The sequence below is a fragment of the Narcine bancroftii genome, chromosome 3, assembly GCF_036971445.1.
Source record: "Narcine bancroftii isolate sNarBan1 chromosome 3, sNarBan1.hap1, whole genome shotgun sequence".
NCBI classification, from domain to species: Eukaryota; Metazoa; Chordata; class Chondrichthyes; order Torpediniformes; family Narcinidae; genus Narcine; species Narcine bancroftii.
In genome coordinates this window covers 196381071-196403493 of record NC_091471.1, presented here as the reverse complement: position 1 = coordinate 196403493, position 22423 = coordinate 196381071, and positions in this window count along the sequence as shown.

The following is a 22423-nucleotide window of genomic DNA, read 5'->3' as shown; positions in this document are numbered from 1 at the left end:
GCCATGGCAGGCTTAGCGGCGGTGGCAGCAGCGACAGTGGCAGGTAGGCCCTCGGGGTCTTCAGGCTGGAGGGTTCTGCAGCAAGGATGGGGCATTGCATGGGTGGCATCTTCCACACGCAGTGCTTGCATCATGGTATCAAATGATGCCACGTGAGTTGATTCCTCACTCTCAATGGATGAGAGGTCTGAGGATGGGAGATTTGAATTTGGGGAAAATGGTTGGGCCTCACATGAGGCACTGTGCCATTTTGGATCGGCAGATGGTGGCGAAGTGGCCGTTCTTCCCACACTTCTGGCATTGAGCCTTCCTCGCAGGGCACAAGGATCTGCTGTGTTTTTCCCTCCCGCAGAAATAGCACTTCGGAGCAGCGTTGGGCAGTGCGGCAGCAGCAAGGCCATTGACCAGGCGAGGGGAAACAGGATTCATCATAGTGAGGCCCCCAGCCCTGTGTATAAGCGTCCATACTTGGGGCTGCAGCCTCCATTGTTTCAGCGATTTTCACTGTCTCAGCCAGGTTGTCTCTGCCATGCTCCAGCAATCGTTGCCTCAGAGAGGATCCAGGTCACATAAGCGTCCCTGATGAGGTCGTCAGTGATGCCGGCCGCAGTTTTGTCAGTGCATGCACACACTCTCTCCAGTAACTTCATTATCTGGAGGTGGGCTCTGCAGGACTCACTTGGCTACTGCCTCCTGGTTGCTAGCATATGCCTCGCATAGACCTTGTTCACAGGTCACTCGTAGAGTCCCTTCAGCTCATTCATGGCAGCCATGTAGGTAGGTGCGTCCTGAATGTTCTCATAGACCTTTGAGGACACCATGGACATCAGCACCAGTAGTTTGTCTGCGTCGTCCTCCACGGTGGGGTCTGATCGCTGCAGGTATGCCTTGAAGCACCTCACCCAGTGCCTAAAGTCACTCTGGGCAGTAGATGACTGTGGGTCAATGCTGAGGCATTCTGGTCACAGCATTCGCTCCATCCTTTGAAACATTTTGCTGATTAAATTGTGGTGCATCAAATGAACCAAAGACTTGTTAGCTCAAACCAAGGCTTTAATCAGCAAAAGACTGGAGCGTATTACAGCACGGTCGACCAGTCCAGACTGACCTGGGTTTGGTTAGGAGCAGCCCTTTATGACCTGTCAGTAGGCGTGGCTACGACTCTCAGCCAATCACAACACTATAAGCAAATATATACAAGAATACATTGGTGATAGTATCCTGTATTATCACATACAACATATGTAATTAACTGATATATGTTTATTTTTGCTCCCCTTGAGGGGTCTGTTGTGGGTGGGGAGTGGGGGGGAGGGTGGTTTTGTTTATTTTAGTTTGTCTTGTTTGTTTTTTATATAAATCTGCATTTTAAAATGATAAAGTTTTTGAAAAACCCGTTTGACCCTCTCTGCTTGGAAAACCATATGACCTTCCTAAAACAGCAAACTGCCTTCAGACAGATTGTGGCACTGGACCCAATCTTCTGAGTTCATCTGTTGCTTTCAAAACAATAATCCATTAATCCATGGCAGGTCCAATTAACACCCATTTGTGAAGTCCTTCAGCAAAGCAGCTTCCATTCTCTTTACAAAGGCACTGGGAGCCTGGACTATCCAACTTGAGCAGAGCTCTAACATTTTAAATAAGATCTGTGTTGTGAAGTGTTTGTATCTTTTTGTGACCTAACTAAAAAAAAAACACAATTTATCTCGTTAAAACATATCTATATACAATATAAAATATAACTTAATCCATCACACCAGCAAAATCTACTTACATGGTTAGAATAACAGATATTCTTTAAAAACCTTTTAACAGACTGGTTTCAGACTGCAAGTACTTTGGACAATTGCTGGAAGGCTGTCCAAATATATGCTGAAGGGTTATATGGATGACAGCATACAGTATGTTGTGTCTTGATCTATGGAATAAACTGTTGTGAAACTCTTACCTTAAGAGTGATCATTGCATATGCTTTGCATAGGTACAGAGAAAACACCATGGTTCAAGCTGACCCTGCTTTCCTATTTTAAATTCAAAGTTAAATCAAAATATTTAATTATCCTTTCATGTTAATTATTTGCCTGTGCTCAGTATGAACGTTGTTCAAAATCTTTACTCTCTAATTTATTGCTATTCTATTGATGCATTTGATGCAACATTAGCTAATTCACAAAGCAGTTGGTTGCTACACAAACCTTTCTGATTCACCCTAATCATTCTCTGTTAACCAGCTTAGAGATGATATCTGCGCTGGAGAAACTTTCTTGCCTATCTGAGAGAATGAGCAATGCCACTATGTAGAAAACAGATGCAGCTCTTGCTTTGGTAATTCAACATCAGAGGATGGATTCTAAGTCTCCAAGACCTTGATTTGAAATACAGCTTCCTTTTCTTAAAGTAAATCACAAAATTCTGTAGACACTGTGGTTGAAGTAAAAGCACTTTGTGTGTTTTGCTTTCTTTTCCTACTCACTTATTCACGACACTGATGCGGCTCTATAACCACATCAGGCTTCCCTCAGGTAGGACTCGGCTGTCTCCCTGCCCTCAGAAGGGCAGCATCTGAGCATCTGAGCATCTGCAAAAGACATTGGGAGACAAACATTAAATGTTGATGTCTGGGTGAACCGCCGTCGCTGATGAGCAATAATGAATAAAGCAAAATCTAATTCTCTTTGATGCATGAATCATTGTCTGAAGAGGGCATGCAGAATCATTGAGGTCCACTTCCATCCCACACACAGCATCTTTCAGCTGCACCTGTTGGGAAAGAGATACAGGAGTATCAAAGCTAATACTGTCAGGTTGAGTAATAGCTTCTTCCCACAGGCAGTGAGAATGCTGAACGACCAAAGGAACTGCTCATATTGACCATCCGAGACTCTTATATTTACAAAACAGCATTTATTTATTTATTTATTTGTATATACGGCTGTCAATCAGCTGACCTGAATGGACCAAGCTCCACCTTGTTGGCTATCAATCATCCTCCAGGATATAAGTCAGATCCGGCCCGTCAAAGACAGTCTCAGAGCTTGCAACAACATTCCTCACAGTCAGCTCTGTGGAAGTTTATGTTGAATAAAGCCTGTAGAACAAACTTTACGTTTTGTGTGTTTGCTTCTGTTCGATAGCGCATCATAATTTATTCGACATAAAATTTAAAGCTGCTATGGAAAAGCTCCTGAGCGCCAGGAGCCTCAAAATCAACCCACACCATCCTGAAGCACAAACACACTTCGAGATCTGGAAGCACACGGTCGAAGCAATCATCGAGGCACACACCAACGACATCCTGGACTCCAACCGAAAAATGCTAGTTTTACTCTGTCGAAACTGGGTCCCCAAGCCTACCAGGCATTCAAAGACTACACCGGGTACTTGGAAGCGATGAACAACCTCGAGACCATGTATAAAACTCCCACTAACATGGTCTTCGCAAGGTACCTCCTAAGTATCTGTGCCCAACTGTCCAGGGAGACAGCCGAGTCCTACCTGAGTGCCCTGCATGAGTTGGCCCAACCTTGTCTGGCTGAATCCGGGGTAAACGAAAGGGAGGTCGAGAGATTGATCATAGACCCCTATGTCTGAGGGCTACGCGCGAGAGCGGACAGGCAGAAGCTGCTAGAGGACAATATCTACTCCCTGGCCAAAACAGTGGAGGTTGTCTGAACCCTGCACAATGAAGCCTTTGACTCCAAGCTTCCCCAGGCCTCCGCGTAGTCAGCGCATTTGACTGCTGTGGCCTCAGACCAGATTGGGGATGAAAACATCGCTGCTGCGGGCACCCAGCGCATTGTAAGTACTGTCGATCTCGCCAAAATTGCCCAGCCAGAAACCAGTACTGTTCGAGATGTGGCAAGAAAGGCCACTTCACCAAAGTATGCCTCTCAAAGCCGGCAGCTCAGCGGCCCTCTATGACCTTCCCCCCTCCCTCTCGATCCCTGCCACGTGATTGCCGGGTGACGCCATTGCTCCCACAGCCACTCTGCATGTTTTGCAGAGGACTGGAGAATGCTGTTTTATTGGGTTGTACTTGTGCAGTCACTTGATAATAAGTGACTTGGCACAGTTCCAAAGTTTCCATTCCTCTGGGACTGATCAAGATCTTTTTCCACAATAGAACCAAAAAAATCGACATGTGAAATATTTTGTACATCCACCAATGACCAAACTACATAATTATTGATCACTCTTGTGCATTGCTTCTGCAAGAATTTGCCTGCTATGTTATTGTGCTCAATGTTCCCTTTGTGCTGCAACCAATATGCAAACGAAGAATTCTTAGAAGCTCTATAGGCTAAAGATAACCAACGACAAGTCATCAGCCGTAAAACACAAATGTCTGCAGATGCCGTGAATGGAGTAAAAACACAATGCTGGAGAAACTCAGCAGGTCAATTAGCATATTTTATATAGCAAAGATAAAGATACCTAACCAACATTTCAGGCCTGAGTCTTTCATCAAGGTATGAGCAAAATGTAGGCAAATGTCTGAACAAAATGGTGGGGGAGGAGCACAGGCCCACAGGCAAGGGATAATAGGTAGATGATGGAGGGAAGCCACAACATCAAATAGGGAGAGTTGTGATAGCTCTGTGAATGGAGAGGGAAGTGGGTGGAGACCTGGAGGAAAGGAGACAGAAAGGAGAGGGAAGTGAGGGAGAATGGGGAGTAGTTTAGCAGAAACTGGAGAAGTCGATGTTAATGTCATCTAGTTGGATAGGTCTCACCAGAATTATTGTTAATCCCACGTGGTCTAGCTATGCATTGTATTTGCAACATGAATTCTAGCTAAGATGATTGATGGAGGCTGCAAGGACAACATCAGAATGCCAGTGGGAACAGAGCTGTGGTCCTTGAGAAGAATTGCAGATACTTGCAGCAAACTCCATCTGGTCCACTCAGAATGTTATATATCTGAATTAAGTCGTAACCTGTTTTTTTTCACTCTATCATCACGGTAACAATTTTACAGTCCTGACAACAGCCTTGTAAATCTCCTCTGCTCACTCATGAGTGCAATTACACCTGTCCTGTAGCATAATGACTAGAATTCCATAGAGTTTCCAAATGATGGCCTGACTAACGTCATGCACAGTTGTAGTACAACCTCTCTTTTCTTATACTCTGTGCATTGGATTATAAAGGAAATCATTATCCATGCAACATCCTTTACTTCCTACAGGTGCTGTGTGACCAGCTGAGTTTTTCCAGCACTTTTGTGCATTCCAGTACTGTAGTGGCCTGACAAAGAAGATGCCATTCTAACATGGCAATAGAGCAGGCTGCACGAGGCATCAGCGGCCTGTACCATCTCAGTACCATCTCAGCATCTTCAGTCCTTCATATTCAACAAGCATTCATACCACGTTGACAATTTTACAGATATGTCCTGTTCCAGCCTATTTTTCCATATTTCAAGCAACCTCCTGTAATGATAGTGATCATGGTTGCAATGCAACTAGCAATGTCTTAAGGATTATAGCTCCCATTTGATTAGACTTGTCTGCCACCAGGGCTGACACAGTGCAAGAAACTGCAGTATGCAAGATCTGTAATGGAGGCTTGCAGTCTCATGGCATGTCCCATGGTGCTGTTTACAACTTTAAAAAAGAATCTTTTCCTTCATCCATGTGTGGTCTACGAACTCACACATACGAATACAGGAAGAAACAAGAGGAAACATGGTGTCGGAAGTGGGATGAAGGAAATTAAAAGGAAATACTTTAAAAGGAAAATCTAAAGTCAACAACTGATCAGTGAAGAGAAGCTAACACAGTAATGCACAAGAGTGATTACATACACTAGTGAAACTTCAGCTGACAGGTAATATGGCTAAAAATTGGAACAGATTTAAACAGCATTGTGGATTGTATTTAGTGGTAGTCAGAGCAGACGAGAAAAGAGATAAAATGAAAGAATCAGTTTTCTTACATGTCATGAGTGATGAAGCCCTGGAGGTGTATAATAACTTCACATTTGGTGCTGAAAGAGACAAAATGAAACTGGAAAAAAATAATGGAACAGTTTGAGGCATACTGCATACCTAAACGTAACATGACATTTGAGAGGCACAGATTTTTCACATGTGTACAGAAAATAGAAGAAAGTATTGATCAGTGTGTGACTGAATTGAGAAACAGAAGCAAAACATGTGAATTTGGTGGACTGACTGACTCGCTGATAACAGACAGATTTGTGTATGGTATTCCAGATAATAGTCTCAGGGAAAGACTGCTAAGAGAGTAAAATCTAGACCTGGAAAAAACCCAGAGCAAACTGTAGGGCTACAAAAACTGTAAAAGCGCAGACAAAAGAGGTGTTCAGTGAAACTAGCTGCAATGTGGATACAGTGAGCAAGAACAGACATAAATTGTTTAACAAAAAGCACACCAAAGTGGAAAGAGAGGCGTAGTTAGTGAACAAAAATGAAAGGGACAATCGAAAGCCATGTCGTTGATGCGCTACACAACACCTACAAAAAAAGTGTCCAGCATATGGTAAAAAACATGCAGTATGTGCAACAAATCCAACCATTATGTTCGTTCCTGTAGGAACCAAGAGCAACAAAGAAAGGTTCATGCAGCAGATGAAAGGGAGATAGAGGAATTCTATGTAGATGTGACTGAAAATAAGAAAGAAAACAAAAACTGGATGTTGAGATTAAAAGTGAATGGCATATACATTTCAGATAAATTGGATAATGGAGCACAAATTAATGTAATATCAGAGACTAATTTTAAGAAGATCAGACCCAGACTAAAGATGTATGGAACAAAAGTGAAGGTGACAGGATATTCAGGTACTGATATACCAGTGCAAGGAGAATGAATGGTCAAAGTGAAACACAAGGACAAAGAACACATGCTAGTATTCATCTTGGTTCCAAAGGATGTACAGGCCACACTAGGTTTAGCAGCCTTTGAGAAACTGAACCTGGTCCTCGTGGTGGAAAGCAAAGGAGAGACTATCTATGATGAACTCATGTAAGAGTACAATGATCTATTTCAGGGTCTAGGCTGCCTTCCAGGAGAACACACGATAGGAGTGGATATATATGTGCCACCGTTAATACATACACACAGAAAAGTTCCATTTCGACAAGATGGAAAGCCTGAACGTGATTCAGAAGATAGATGAGCCAATGAAGTGGATGAGTTCACTCGCTGTTATGGACAAAAAGAATGGGAAGCTTAGAATTTGCTTGGATCCAAGATATCTAAACAGAGCAATAAATAGAGAACACTTTAAGCTTCTGATGTGTGAAGAAATCATGTCATAGTTTGCAAATGCAAAGTTTTTCAGCAGTTAGATCATGTTTTTGGCAGTTAAAATTGGATGAAGCAAGTTCAAGACTGTGCATGTTCAATAGTCCATTTGGCAGATACAGGTTCCTAATGTTACCATTCAGAATTGCCTCAGCTCCTGAAGTGTATCACAAAACTATTCATATGGTCTATGAGCACCTGGACGGAGTTGATACCTCAATGGATGACATCATAGTATGGGGAACCTCAAGAATGGAGCATGATGACAGACTAAGGAAAGTGTTGGAAGCCACAAGGAGAGCAAACCTGAAGCTGAATAGAGAGAAATGCCAACTCGAGGTGACAGAACTAATATTTGTAGGAGATATTATTGGCAATGAGGGTATCAGACCAAATCCCAGAAAGGTGTCCGCTATTGGGAACATGCCAAGGCCACAATGTAAAAAGGATGTACGGAGGTTTAATGGAATGGTCAACTATATGGGTAAATTCATATCCAACATCTCAGAAATGATGGCTCCATTGAGAAGACGAACAGAAAAGAACACTGAATGGGAGTGGAATCCTGAGCATGAAAGTCATGGAGGGAACTAAAGAAACTGCTCACAGAGGAATCAGTTCTGAAGTTTTACAACCCAGTGAGACCCATCAAGATATCATCAGATGCATCACATAGTTGGTTCAGTGCAGTTCTTCAGCAAAAATATGATGACTGGCAACCCATTGCATATGCATCACACTAAATAACAAATGAGGAGATGTGATCTGCTCAAATTGAAAAGGAGCTGCTTAGCATCACATTGCCCTGTGGAAGATTTCATCAGTTTGTATCAGGTCAGTGTAGAGACTGACCATAAGCCCTTGATTGCATTGTTCCAAAAGCCATTAAATGAATGTCATCTTAGAATACAAAAGATGTTGATTAGATTGCAACGCTATACATTGAATGTAATGTACACACTGGGTAAACTAATGTTCACAGGAGACATATAATTGACACTGCTGATAACTGATGACACGAGAGCCTGCAACCACTAAAATGGATGAAGACGTGAACGCCTTTGTGGACATGATCACCAGTGCACTGCCCATCTCAGGTACAAAAATGGAGCTCATAAAGTCAGAGACAAACAAAGATGAAACATTGAGACATCAGAGAAAAAAAAACATCTTGGATGGATGACCCAACATGAAGCAGGGCTGCTCAACTGACGTTGCAGAGTACTGGAATTGCAGGGTGGAACTATCAATGGTTGAAGACATCATCTACAAAGGAAATAAAATCCTTTATCCCAAAGAGTCTGAAAAAAGAGATGCTAAAAAGGATCCATGGAGGACATCTCAGAATCGTAAAGTGTAAGATAAGAGCACGAGAGGTGATGTATTGGCCAAGAATCAACAATTATATAACAAATGAAGTGTCAAACTGTACAATATGCTGGAAAGATCAAGCAAGCAATCCTGCAGAACCACTAAAGCCACACCCAGCACCAGACAGACCTGACCAGAAGCTAGACTCTGACCTATTTGAATGTCAATGGGAAGGACTATCTCGCAGTCACAACTATTACTCCCTGTAGCCAGAGGTGTGCAGACTGAATACCACCACTGTGGATGTTGTAATAACAGGTATAAAAACCATATTCTCCTGGCATGACATGGAAAGCGACGTCCTCACAGACAATGGACCTCAGCTTTGCAATTTAAAGTTCCGACAGTTTGCCAAAGAATGGGACTTTGTACGCACCACGTCAAGTCCTCATTTTCCATAGTACAGTGGTCTAGTGGAAAAATCAATACTGACAGTGAAAAGACTGATGTACAAGGCAAACGACAGTGGAATGGACTTCTACCAGAGCATGCTAGTATACTGCACAATGCCTGTCGAGTATGGTATATCACTAGCACAACACCTTATGGGATGTAGGCTAAGATCAAACCTACCCATTCAGGAGAACTTCCTGAAAACAAAAGGGGGAGAAAGTGAAGATATTCAGAAAGAAAAGCAAAAATATTACTCTGACAGAGGAACAAAAACCTACCAGAACTCTACACCGGTGACCAAGTAAAGCTGAAGGACAAAACAAACTTATGGACTCAGAAGGGAACTGTCCTTAGTGAAGTCCAACCAAGACCATACACCATTCAGACAGATGAAGGTGCTGTTCTGCAAAGAAATCATCAAGATCTTCAAATGGGACCAGCCACAGTAGATGGAAAGACAGACACCGTTGAACAACCTGAATGCACATCTGAGAAGACATTGTCTGAGGCAACAACTCAGATTCAAGGTCAATTAATCAGGAGATCGTCAAGACATGTGACTCCTCCTAAGAGATTTATTGAGCAAATTTAAAGACTCCTGTTACAGAATGAAGTAGTGCTATCTTATTCGCTCTTCAAGTTTTAGTGTATGTAAATGTGAACACACAAAACAAGTTTAAAAATGTTAATAACATTGATAATAATGAAAATGCAAGTTCCTGGTGTTAAAGTTAAAATTGCAGAGTTATACAAAGAAAACATGTTAGTTAAAAGTTAGCTACTTTTGTTTAAAGAAAGCGAGATGTAATGATAGTGATCATGGTGGCAATGCAACTAGCGATGCCTTAAGAATTTTAGCTCCCATCTCATTAGACTTGGCTGTCAGCAGGAGGCTAACAGATGGCAAGACACTGCAGTATACAAGATCTGTAATGGGTTGCCTCATGGTGCTGTTGACAACAACTTTCAAGTAAAGAACCTTTTCCTTCATCCATGTATTGTCTACGAACTCACACATACGAATACAAGATAAAACACCACCCATATATGATGTACACATTAGCTATTTTTGCATCTCCCCAAATACAGTTAAACAAAGTTCCCACCCTTTGCCTTTTCTCACCCATAGGTATCCTTCATAGCCCTCTTCCCTCTCCCCTACCATTTCTCAGCTTCTTCTACACTCTGACTTGTACCAACCTCTTACCTGTTAGTCATGCTCCTTCTCTCTCCCTCCTTTCCCCTCCTTCCCCACTCCCCCAACCTTTTATTTTTCAGATGTCAGCTTTCCTAATTCCTGATGAAAGGTTCAAGCCAAAAACATTGGTTACTCTTTACTTCCAATGCGAGACCTGCTGAGATTCTCCAGCACATTTATCTATTCTCCAAATACATAATCTCACTTCTCCAGATTGAATTCCAGTTGTCACTTTTCAGCATAATTGCTCAAAGTTCAAATTTATTGTCAGTGTTCATACATGACATCATGTGCGATCCTGAGACCCTTTTCCCTGCAGGGCCAGGCAAAATTTCTAATTATGGAGCCAAACTATCTTTTATCTTTCTGGAGTTCAAAGCTTTCCTCTTCACTTTCAACCACATTTTCAGTTTTTATATCATCTACAGACTTCTTTACCATGTCCCAAATCTTTAAATCTGAATTACTACTTTGTAAAGAGGAAGAGTAAGTTTTGACACAATGCTAATAGGCTTCTGATGAGCAGTAAATAACTTGGGAGGCTGAGACTGAGTCACTGATCGACAGGCTTTTATTCACAATGGACAAGGGCCTCATCCTGTGCCATGACCTGGGATTTTTGGGGAAGGGTCAGGGTCTTAGGGGCTTTATAGAAGGTTAAAAGAGGGAGGGGCAGCAGGTGCAGAACTAGGTAATCAGGAATACAACAGTTCAGCATTTCACCACATCTTCTAAACACAAAAATCGCCTGTTAATCATTATCTTTCCTTCCTACCACTGAACCAATTTTGGGTCTTTCGATTGTGCCTATATTGTTGTCAATAGCCCTACTAACATCTACATTCACACTTTAAGATGCTCTGCCGACAGTGCTTTTTCAAAACCTTTTGTCAACGAAGAAAAATTCTTTAAAAATCCTTGATGACTGAGCTCTTCAAAGTGAAGGTTGTGTTGATTCCAATAATTTGTTCAGTGCCAATATTAGTGAACTAGTCAATAATTACTTGTTTTATCCATTTTCCCTTTTTAATCATTGATACAATATCAAGAGTCCACCCCTCTGGTACCACACCTATAAACAGAAGGATAAGCCTCCAAAATTGCATCCCATGCCTCTTTTAATAGCCTGGGATATATTTCATCTCACTTGGGGATACATTGAATTTCTAAAGCTCTTAATACAATATTTATCCCATCAAATAGTTTACATTCATCCTCCTTAACAATAACATTGACATCATCTCTCTCTCTTGTGAAGAAACCATAAAGTGTTCATCAAGATGAGTCACGTCTTCTACCTCCATACATCAGCTGCCTTTTTCATCCTTAATGTGCCTTACTCATTCTTGAGTTAATCTTTTGCTCATTATGTGCTTAAAAGGCATCTCTAGATTTTCCTGCCAGTACATTTTACATCTTTCTTTTGCTTTGCTACTTCCCTTTACAATTTTAATCCTACACTTTTTAAATGTTTCTATGCTTTCCGTTATATTAAATTGTCTGCCAGAAGTTTCACTTTTAGCCTTACCTCATTTTTTACACACCTCGTCGTACAGGGGCTTCCAGATTTGGTAATTCCACACCATTTCTTTAAGGGAACATTTATTCATCAGTTCCAAGTTTATTGTCACGTTGTGTCTGGAAGAGCAGCTCTGACACCATGCTGTAATTTATCCAAGCTTTTGATAGTTTACCTATAAAAGTTGTTGAGGGACATGCTGAACTTCCTTGGTCATCTCAGAAATTAGAGACATTGATGTGCATTGTTGACCATTGAGTCAATGTGTGTGGCCTACATCAGTGTGAATGTTTACACCCAAGAACTTGAAGCTATCTACTGTTTCCATTTCAGTGCCATTGGTATGAACAAGGATGAGGGCATTATCCCTCCACCTAAAGTTTATGATCAGCGCCTTTGTCTTACTCGTGCTCGTATTGAGAGAGAGAGGTTGTTGTATTAGCCCCTGCTAATAGACTCTCAATCTCCTTCCTGTATTCCATTTCACCATTACTTGAGATTCGGCCTACAACTGTGACTCGACAGTCATGTTTGTAGAGGGAGTATAGTAAAGGGCTGAGTACATGCCCCTGAGGTGTATTTGTGTTGAGTGTAATTGTAGAGGATACATTGTTACTCATCTTCACTGACAGCAGTTGACAGAATCAGTTGCAGAAGGGGATCTGAGGCCTTGATCAAGATAATTTCTGGAGACAATGGCATTGAAAGCAGAACTGCAGTCTGTCATAGTTGTCCTTGGTACCCAGGTGTTCCAGGGCCGAGTGGAAGACTTAGAAATGGCATCTGCCATGGATCTGTTTGGGCAGTAGGCATATTGAAATGGGTCAAGGTTGGTTGTGAGGCTAGAGTTGATGTGAGACATGACTTTTCTTGACAAGCATTTTGGAATGATGGATATCAGAGGTACTAGTTGATAGTCATGTAGGCCTGTTGCTGTGCATTTCTGTGCTACCAGAAAGCTGGTGGCCATTTTGAAACGTGGAAACTATGGCCCCTTGCAGTGAGAGATATGAGTGAACTCACCCACCCCTTAATTTGAGCAAGCTCTCACAATGTGTCCAGTGACTCCATCTGGGCCAATTGCGTTCCATGGGTTAACAATGAAGAAGTTCGCCCTGACTTCACCCGACTGTAGGTGCAGGGGCGCATGGACTAGTTGAGATGGATGTTGCCGCCTTGTTGACTCCTCATTTAGAGCGAGCGTAGAACACAATGATCTCATTGGGAATTGCTGCACTATTGCATGCTGTGATGCTGGCTTTTCTTTGTGCTCCTTGATAGTGCAAATGTCCTGCATTTGCCACCATTTCCAAATGTTCTGTGACTCGAGCCCAGGGCCCTCTGCCTCTTGATTCCTCTGATGGCCTTGCAAGGATCATGCTTGACTATTTGTAAAAGGCTGGTTCTCCTAATTTGAATGCCTCTGATCAGGTCTTCAGTGCAAGTTGACTGCAGTTCATTACAGGTTCCCAATTCGGGAATACCCATATGTTCCATGCAGACTTCCACATACTTGCTGCTAAACTCAATAACAAAAGTGGTAATCACATAGAAGTTGATGAATGAATCATTTAATAGGACCCAGTTAGTTGACTCGAAGCAGTTTCGTAGGATGTCATTGCTTCGAGTCACCTGACTAGTTCCTATTAAAAGATATTCTGGATGATTTTCACCACTGGGCCCTCTCTCTTCAGCTTCTGCTTGTCTGCACATAGCAGCAGCACCACCCGATGATCTAACTTGCCGCAGTGAGGGCATTATGTGTGGGGGTTATTCAGGGCTTTTGAGCTTATTAATATTCAAAGATGAACCATCCTCATTAAAAGCATTCTTAACTTTTCACAGAGCCAGGAAAGGAAACATTTCATTTGAAATAACCAGCTGGAAGACAATGGGCTCTTTTAATTGGATTTGAACAAATAGTTTCTAAGTCTACTTTTGCTTTGAATATCTTGAAGTGTCTATAATGATAAGATACAGAGTTGGACATCTCAAAATGTACTTCTTGCTTGCTGTTCTTAGACCACAATGTATTTTAAGTTTTGGGGAGGGTTTACCTTGGAGGATCCCAAAGTGAATGCCTGCTCATTGAATAAAGCCTTATATATTCATCAGCCGTCCATCTCCAGAGCCTCAGGTTCTTCAGCCTCAACAGGATGGCAGGACGGGCATTCCTTATGGTTGGGTCTGATTCCTGTGGAACAGAACTTTTTGATGATGACTCAACATGTGTACTAGCTGACCGTAAATGAACCTGTACTGCCCTGAAAGCAACAGGCTCTATGCTAAGCAGTTTACTCTTAGATGGAATTTCTTCTACCTTTCACAAGAAATATTTTCTCACAAGAGCTAATCAGTGTATTGCAATTTATGTGTGTGATTTGTTTGGTGTTATCATTGTAAGTGTGCTGTATGTACAGGATTACATGTGTTCTTAAGGTTGGGAATATTACGAGCAAGGTATTAATTCCCCTAATTTTCTAATTTCCCAAGAAAGTAGTGATGAGCCACCTTCTTGAGCTGCTATTATCTTATCTGGCAAAGATCCCTTCAGGAGGAATTTTGAGGATTTACATGCTTCAATGATGAGAAACCACTGATATATTTCCAAGTCAGGGCATTGCATCACTTGGGGAGAACTTGGAACTTGTATTGATCCCTACACCAGCTGTCTTTGCCCATTTCTGGCTACATAGGTCACAGGTTTGAAAGATGATGCCTTGAAGTCTAGAGAAACACATGATCTGCAAATGATGGAATCTTGTGCAAACCATAAGCAGCTAGAATGACTCAAGAGGTCAGGCAGCATTCATGGAGAGGCATGGACAGTCAACCAAGTCTCAAAAAAAGTCCTGACTTAAAACGTTGGCTGACCACATCTCTCTATGGATGCTGCCTGATCTGTTGAGTCATTCCATCTTCTCATTGTTTGCCTTGATGTCTGCCTCTGCATAAGAGAGGGTTGAGCTGTGAGTTGTGTAAACACTGTAGCTGTACATTGTGTCATTAACATTTTTGGAGCATTGGGATTTTCCGAGATCTCTCCAGCCACTGTCTCCTGCTGACACTTCATGTCAGGCTTTGTTTGATTCCAGGGTGTCCCTGCAGGCTTGATCCCTGTCCCGATATTCATTTGCACCAGTAAGATCCCATCATCGAGGATGCCATCTCCAGGAATTGTCCTGCCATTGATGGTCCTGCCATTCCCAAACTCCAACAGCTCTGGCAGGATTCAGTGGCCCATGTCCTTTCAATATGTGTAGGTATGATGCCAAATATCCCTCCTCTACCTTACCAGGGATCTCAAATAATTCTTATTTAATGTATATTCATGGGGAAATTGGTGCACCCCAAGCTTCCAAAGTCCCTGAGCTTTCAAGGGACATTCACAAAAATCCCACATCAATCCTCTGAACCAAATTAGTTCAGGTCCATCATTCAGTTCATCTTTTTAATAGGTTGATGAATTCCTGCCCCTCAAATTCTACATTTTCTCAATGTTTTTTTTTTGTCTTTCATTTCATCCACCAGCTTTTATCTTCAGGAGGAACAAATTGTCCTTTCAGTAGTTAAAATTTCTGCCCTTTCAACAGTGGCTTGAGATTGGAAATTGCAATTCATTTGACTTGATTTCATATCTTAATCTGTACTTTGTACAATATGACTTCTGATTCTCAGTTAGTTCATTAGCATTGCAAATTAATCATCACTAAAGCTTTATACAAATTAAATAATTGTAGCAAAGCTAAGTAACCATTCAACTTTGTTAATTACCACATTCTAAACTGCCATGCTGATTTCAGTGTGTCTTCATATTCCTTCCAATAAAAGTGTATCTTCAAGATTTAAGATTCCTTTATTGTCATAAAAACTGTGAAATATTATATGGAATTTGCTTTTGTCTGTCAATAGGCAGATAAGTTTACCATTGGCAGCAGTTGGTTAAAGCACCTCTTACAGTCAGAGAAAGAGAAGCAAAAGAGAGTCCACTCTGAGTCACCGAGCGTCCGTGGATTGGTCACCATCGCTGTCACAGCCCCCACATCCACACAGAGTCCAGTTGAATCCATCACCAGGCTGAGCTCCAGATCCGAACCTCCAATATGATCAGGAAGCTTTCAGTGTTCTCAGCACCCTCTCGCAACCTGGTTCCAATACCTAGTACCCATTCAGCCAGTCTCAAACTAGTCTCCAGCAGTCTGCTGCCTGGTGTGAATCCCTTGACTGCAGCTTCCAGCAGCCTGCAGCCTTCACAGGTTCCTCGTTTCAAGTCACCACAGTCCACTGCCTGTGTGTTCTTCAGCCACAGAACTGGTCTGCTGCCATGGTCACCATCCCATGGGTTGTCTCCTCTGCTTCTCCTTCTCAAATGGTGGGGTGTTCTCCTTATTTTTTGATGCCCTGCATTAGTCCTCTGCTTCCTCGGAGTCTGCAACCTGTTGTGGCTGCTGCCAATCATCTGTGCCACTATCTTGGGCACAGATCCCATGGTTGTAGAAGTTTTAAATAAAACAAACATCAGCTCCATTAACAGGCTATTTAAATCCTATATGGGGCCAACAGCAGTTGGACGGGGTCATAAATTGTTTGAGCAGTGATATTAGTTCCATTGTTTTGGAAGCTATCAAATGTTCTTGAGAGTTGTTGGACCTATGATCATCTGGGCACGTGTTGTGTATTCCACCACACTCCTCGTTATGCCTTGTGGTAAATGGGAAAGCTTGTCGTCTCAAGGGGTGAGTCACCGACCAAAGGAACAGTTGCAAATGGAATTGAGCTTTGGTTAGTTAATAATTGGCATAATGGAAGGCTGATCATCAATGAAGCAGTTAAAGGTGGTAGTGATGAAAAGGTACTGTCATGAATAATTCCTGTGGCAAGATCCTGGCACTGGGATATTTCAGATTGAATAACTACCACCATCTTCCTTTGTGAAATCCAACTGTCTGAACATAACTAAATGAAGTCTTCTCTCAATTCTCTACAAAGTCTCAGCTTTTCATTATTTTTATAAATGCCTTAAATGAAGGATTTAAGAGTGATGCCACATAAAATTTGTTAGCACAGTAGGTAATTTGAATGGTACAGTGACAGACTGTGTAGGAGAATTGTGGCTGATTGAGTTTGATGAATGAACAGTGAAGAAGCTGGTGGTACTCTACAGATCAGGAAGAGAAATTGTCAGCCAACATTTCACATTGGATCTTCTTGTTGAGACTTAAATGGGAAGAATGAGGGACTTGCGAAGGGCCAAGAAGTATTAGAATGCTGGACTAATGAAGGTTGGAGAGTTGGCGAGACAAATAGGGGAGGAGAACAAAGGGGGGGAGGGGACAGGGGAAGGGGGTTGTTGAGACAAAAGTGAGACCAGGAGCAGATAAAGGACAGATGGAAACAATGGAACCAGATCGGGGAAGAATGGAAAGATGGACCAGAATTGTGAAAAGTCAGAAGTAAATCACATTTTCAATCCAAAAAAAAGTTGGTGTGGGAGGAGAGAGGTTGGGGGAGAACACAAGGAAGACATAAGATAGGATGGGAGACAGGAAGGATTAAAACTTACAAAAGGGATGGTAGGGAGATTGTGAATGACAAAAGGTGTGTCTAGAGGAGGTGAACGCTGAAGAAGATAAACAATTAGCTGAAAATATAAGAAAAAAAATGCCAAGAATGTGACATCAATACCTGGAAATTATGACATCAGAGTTGACCGACAGGCTATCATATATGTTGATGTGTATTGTTCTTTGAGTTTTGTTGGAGCAGCGTAATAGTTGGTGCAGTATAGGAAACTGAAGACAGCAAAATAAGAATGGGAGGGGGAGAATAATTAAAGCAACAAGCAACTGGAAAGATTAATTATTGTAAATTAAACAGGGGTATTGATGGAGATGGGTGTGAGCTAGAAGATCCTGAATGGAAATATCCTTTTCCAAAGCTGAAATTGGAAGGGAAATTTATTTATTCATTTATATATATGACTACCAGTCCTGCATATGGATTGTCAGGCACTCCCCAACTTACAACCATAATTGTGACTGAAGGATCAGTCCTGTCTCACAATTGACATAAGTCGGAATTTTGCCCCCGTGCGTGGAGTATCAAAGTCTTAAAGCAAACATTTTAATCAAATACAACATAAAACACTTAAATGTTATTTTTTTCTTAAATATTTTTTTTAAATTCGGTCATATGTGTGAATGGACGCAAGTCGCATAGGTCACAAGTCGGGGAGTACCTGTATGTGTGTCATGTCTGGTTGTGCATCTGCATGTTTTGCACCAAGGACCAGAGAATGCTGTTTTGTCGGATTGTACTTGTATAATCAGATGACAATCAATTTGATTTGACTTGAGAATGAATCCTATGAATCTTTTCTTCCCCTGTTCCAGATCCAAATCCTTCCTTATGAACTGAAATGAAAGCAGCACACAGTGCTCCAAGTACAACCTCACCAAAACTTTGTATAATCTCACAAAGGTGTTGAACAGTTGTACTGCAATATCCTTTCACTAAAGGTTAACATACCATTTGCTTTCATAATTGTACTGCATGTTACCTTTCTGAATTCCAATACAGGGTTACCCATAACATTGTGTATGGTGATGTTTCATAGTTCTTCACCATCTAATAAATGCATTATTCTATTCTTCATGCCAAACTTCATCACATTTCCCCAAGTTATTTTCCAGCTGTCAGCCTTTTGTCTCTTCAAAGTAAATAGATTATATCCCTTGATAGGCTCTTGTCATGGTGCACATGTCCATCTGCCATGTATTATCAGCAAGCATTCCACTCCCTTTACTCATACAAAGGATTAATATTGATTATAAATAACAGTGACACTCCTCTGGGTAACATGCTGACAACCTGAAAATCATCCATTTATTCCTACTCTTGTTTTCTATCCTTTAACCAACTCTCTTTTTATTATTATAAACTGTCCATAGTTCTGTGACCTTTATTCTGTATTATCTTTCAAAAGGCAAATTATCAAATTACTCTTGAAATTCCAAATTTACTACATCCTCAAATATTGCAAAAATATTATAATTACTCATTCCTATGAAAATTCCAGCTCCATCCTTATCAGTGATTTCATAATAACTGGCTTGAAATTTTCTGTCATCTTTTCTTCTATTTTTGAGCAGTCATGTTACATAAGAAATACAGAAACATAGACAAATGGCAGCAAGTTAGCCCTGCAAACCTCTTTCCCCATTTAATACAGTCATGGTGGATTATCTAAATGCAGCACCTTGGTGCTGCTTTCTCCCCTTGTTGCTTGTTTACTTTGAATTCAAGAGCAAGATCTAAATCCATGTTGAATGCTGCTCTCAGTGGCAGGGAATCCTACAGGTTCACCACTCTTCTGGGGACTTATTGTTTATCTTTATGTGAAATCTTTGTCCTGGACTTCCCAATCACTGGAACATTTTTTTCCAATATTATCTCTTGTTATTTGGCCCTGTTAGAATGGGTTTCTATGAGATCACCTTTCATTCTCTAAGCAATTGGAAATAAATGCAAGTCCATTTGGCCTAGTCTGCCTAAATATATCAATTCTGCCATCCCAAGAATCAGTCCAGTGAATCTTCCTTATGGTCTCCCAACAGCAAGAAATCCTTCCTCAGGTGAGGAAGCCAAAATTGCAGGCACCACTCAGGCTGGTGGTTTCTCGAAGTCTTTGTACAATTGCAGCAAGGCAATTGGCTGGATACTAACCTTGAATCCCCTCATTACAAACGTTCAAGATTTTTTTTTAAATTAGACATACAGCACAGTAATAGGACATTTCGGCCCACGAGTCTATGCCACCCAATTGACCTACAGTTCCATAACATTTCGAATGGTGGGAGGAAACTGGAGTCCCCAGGGAAAATCCATGCAGACACAGGGACGAGATACAAACTCCTTACAGACAGTACAGGATTAGACTCCCAGTCCCAATTTCAGTGATTACTACACATAAGCATCAGGTCTTGTTTAATCTCCCCTTTCATAATCTATGGCCATTAAGCTAATTATCTATCTTCCTGTTACTGCCACCAAATTTGATAACATCACATTTATCCTCATTAAACTGCATCTGCTATACAGTATATTTGCCCAGATGTTCAACCTGCCCATCACACACTAGACCTTCATTGTATCTTCCTCATGTTTCAAACTCTCAACCTTCTCTAAACTTGGTAGATATTACATTTAATTCTCTCATCAACAATAATACAGATCCTGAGTAGCTGGGGCCCCATAGCTGTGGAATCCCAGTAGTCACTGCCTGCCACTCAGAAAGATATTAGTTTATCCTTACTTTCTGTTTCCTGTGTTACAAGATTAAACCAGCAACCACAAAGAAGGCATATCACACAGGGGTAAAGATGAACAATTATTAACAAAAATTCACCTTCAAATTTTAATTCAAAATCCACCCTTTTATAATAATGCCCACTGGTTACTATGCTAATCTCTATAACAGTATAACAGTGTAAAACTAATAAATTCCCCTGCCTAAATATAACATATGTAATTAAACTCTAAGTTGTATTTCCAATCACCCCACAGAAAAAAACTTAGACACAAAACACACAAGACTCACAAAACTTCGATCTTAACTGAAGCAAAGATCATAAACAAAATTCAGTTTGTTTGGTAAACTGAACCCAAAAGATCTTTGAGAGAGAGAGAGAGAGAGAGAGAGAGAGAGAGAGTACAAAATTTGAAGTTGTCTTCTTGTGTTGCTTGCAGAGAGAGGAACCATGGGCTTGGTCCGGATCCTTCTGGCTGCCTTCGGAATGTTCATCCTTTTTGAAATCCCAACATTCTAAACTGTCTTCCAGACAATGACTCATGCTCTGGGCCTTCTTCCACTCCACAGCACCACCCAGTAGTGGTTTATCATCCAAGTCCAGAAATTTTAAGATTATTTTCTGCACATACTATGTCCGTCTCCCACTCTCTCAGCAGTCCACCTTCACCTTGGCTCTCTAAAGCAAACTGTCACTTTTTAACATAAAACCACACAATGCATAGGCCAATACACAACACAGAACTCTGTAACACCTGTTGATCAACCAGTTCTCCACCCATGTCTCAACATTACCTCAAGCTTTAAATTTGCCTGCCATTATCTTATTTGGTATCTAATCAAAAACCTTATTTCCAATTTATTCATGAAATGAACATGTTATTGCAGAGATAAGCCCAAGCAAACATAATGGCATATAATATGCACCCAAACACTATTTTTCTCAGTATCATTCAGACATTCATGCCGTGTGGAACCTGTTAGTTAAAGCAGATTTCCCTAAACAGAACTCAGACTGCTGAATCAGGTGTAGTAAAGCCACTGAGATTTCTTATGTTATACACATAGCCTTTATGATCACTTTCCTTCTCCCAACCCATCACAGACCCAGTTTGACCTGTTAGCCAGCCTGATTCTCGCAGCCTTTCCTTGCCCATGCATCTTAAGTGTTAACCAGACTCTTTATCCACCTATTTATAAGCCCTCAACATTATAACAAAATGTAATCTCAAACGTAGAAGCTGAGTGTAACCAAGACTAATCCCTCAAACCTGGGTCTGAAACATTGATAGCTTCTTTTTCCACAGAGTGAAACTGTGATTGTAGTCAAAACACAGAGGTGCTGGAACAACTCAGTGGATCTTGCAGCATCTATAGGAGGTAAAGATATATTACTGACATTTTGGGCCTGAGCCTTTTCTTATACCTTTAGGAAGGGCTTGAGTCCAAAATGTCGGTAATACATTGCCCTCCATAATGTTTGGGACAATGACATTTTTTTTCTTTATTTGCCCCTGTACTCCACAGTTTTTCAATCTGTAATCAAACAATTTGCATGCGATTCAAGTGCATATTCCATATTTTATTCAAGGTTATTTCTATATATTTTGGTTTGACCACATAGAAATTACAGCATTTTTTTAAAGTCCCCTCATTTCAGAGCACCTTAACATTTGGAATATAGCAATGGTACATCTATTAAAGTAGTCACATTTAGTACTTTGTTGCACGTCCCTTGCATGCAATCACTGTTTGAAGTCTGTGATTCATAGACATCATCAGGTGTTGAGTATCTTCTCTGGTGATGCTCTGCCAGGCCTCTACTGCAGCTATCTTCATCTCCTGCTTGTTTCGGGAACTTGTCCCCTGAAGTTTTATCTTTGAATGGAAGGCATGCTCAATTGAGTTTACATCGGGTGACTGACTTGACTATTCAAAAATTTTCTAGGTTTTAATTTTGAAGAACTCCTTTGTTGCTTTTGCAGTATCTTTGCTATAGGATGAAGCTCTGTCCAATGAGTTTGGCAGTATTTGTTCAAACTTGACCAGATAAGATGTTTCTATACACCTCAGCTTTCATTTTGCTACAGCCATTAACAGTTATATCATTAACAAAGATAAGTACACTAGTATCTGTGGCAGCCATTTGTGCCCAGGCCATAACACCCCCACCACTATGTTCCATAAATGAGGTGGTATGCTTCGGATCTTGGGCAGTTCCTTTATGGTTCCACAATTTGCTCTTGTCATCACTCTAATACAGGTTAATCTTGGTTTTATCTGTCCACAACACCTGTTTTCAAAATTCTGCAGGCTCATTTAAATAATTCTTGGCAAACTGTAATCTGGCCATCCTGTTT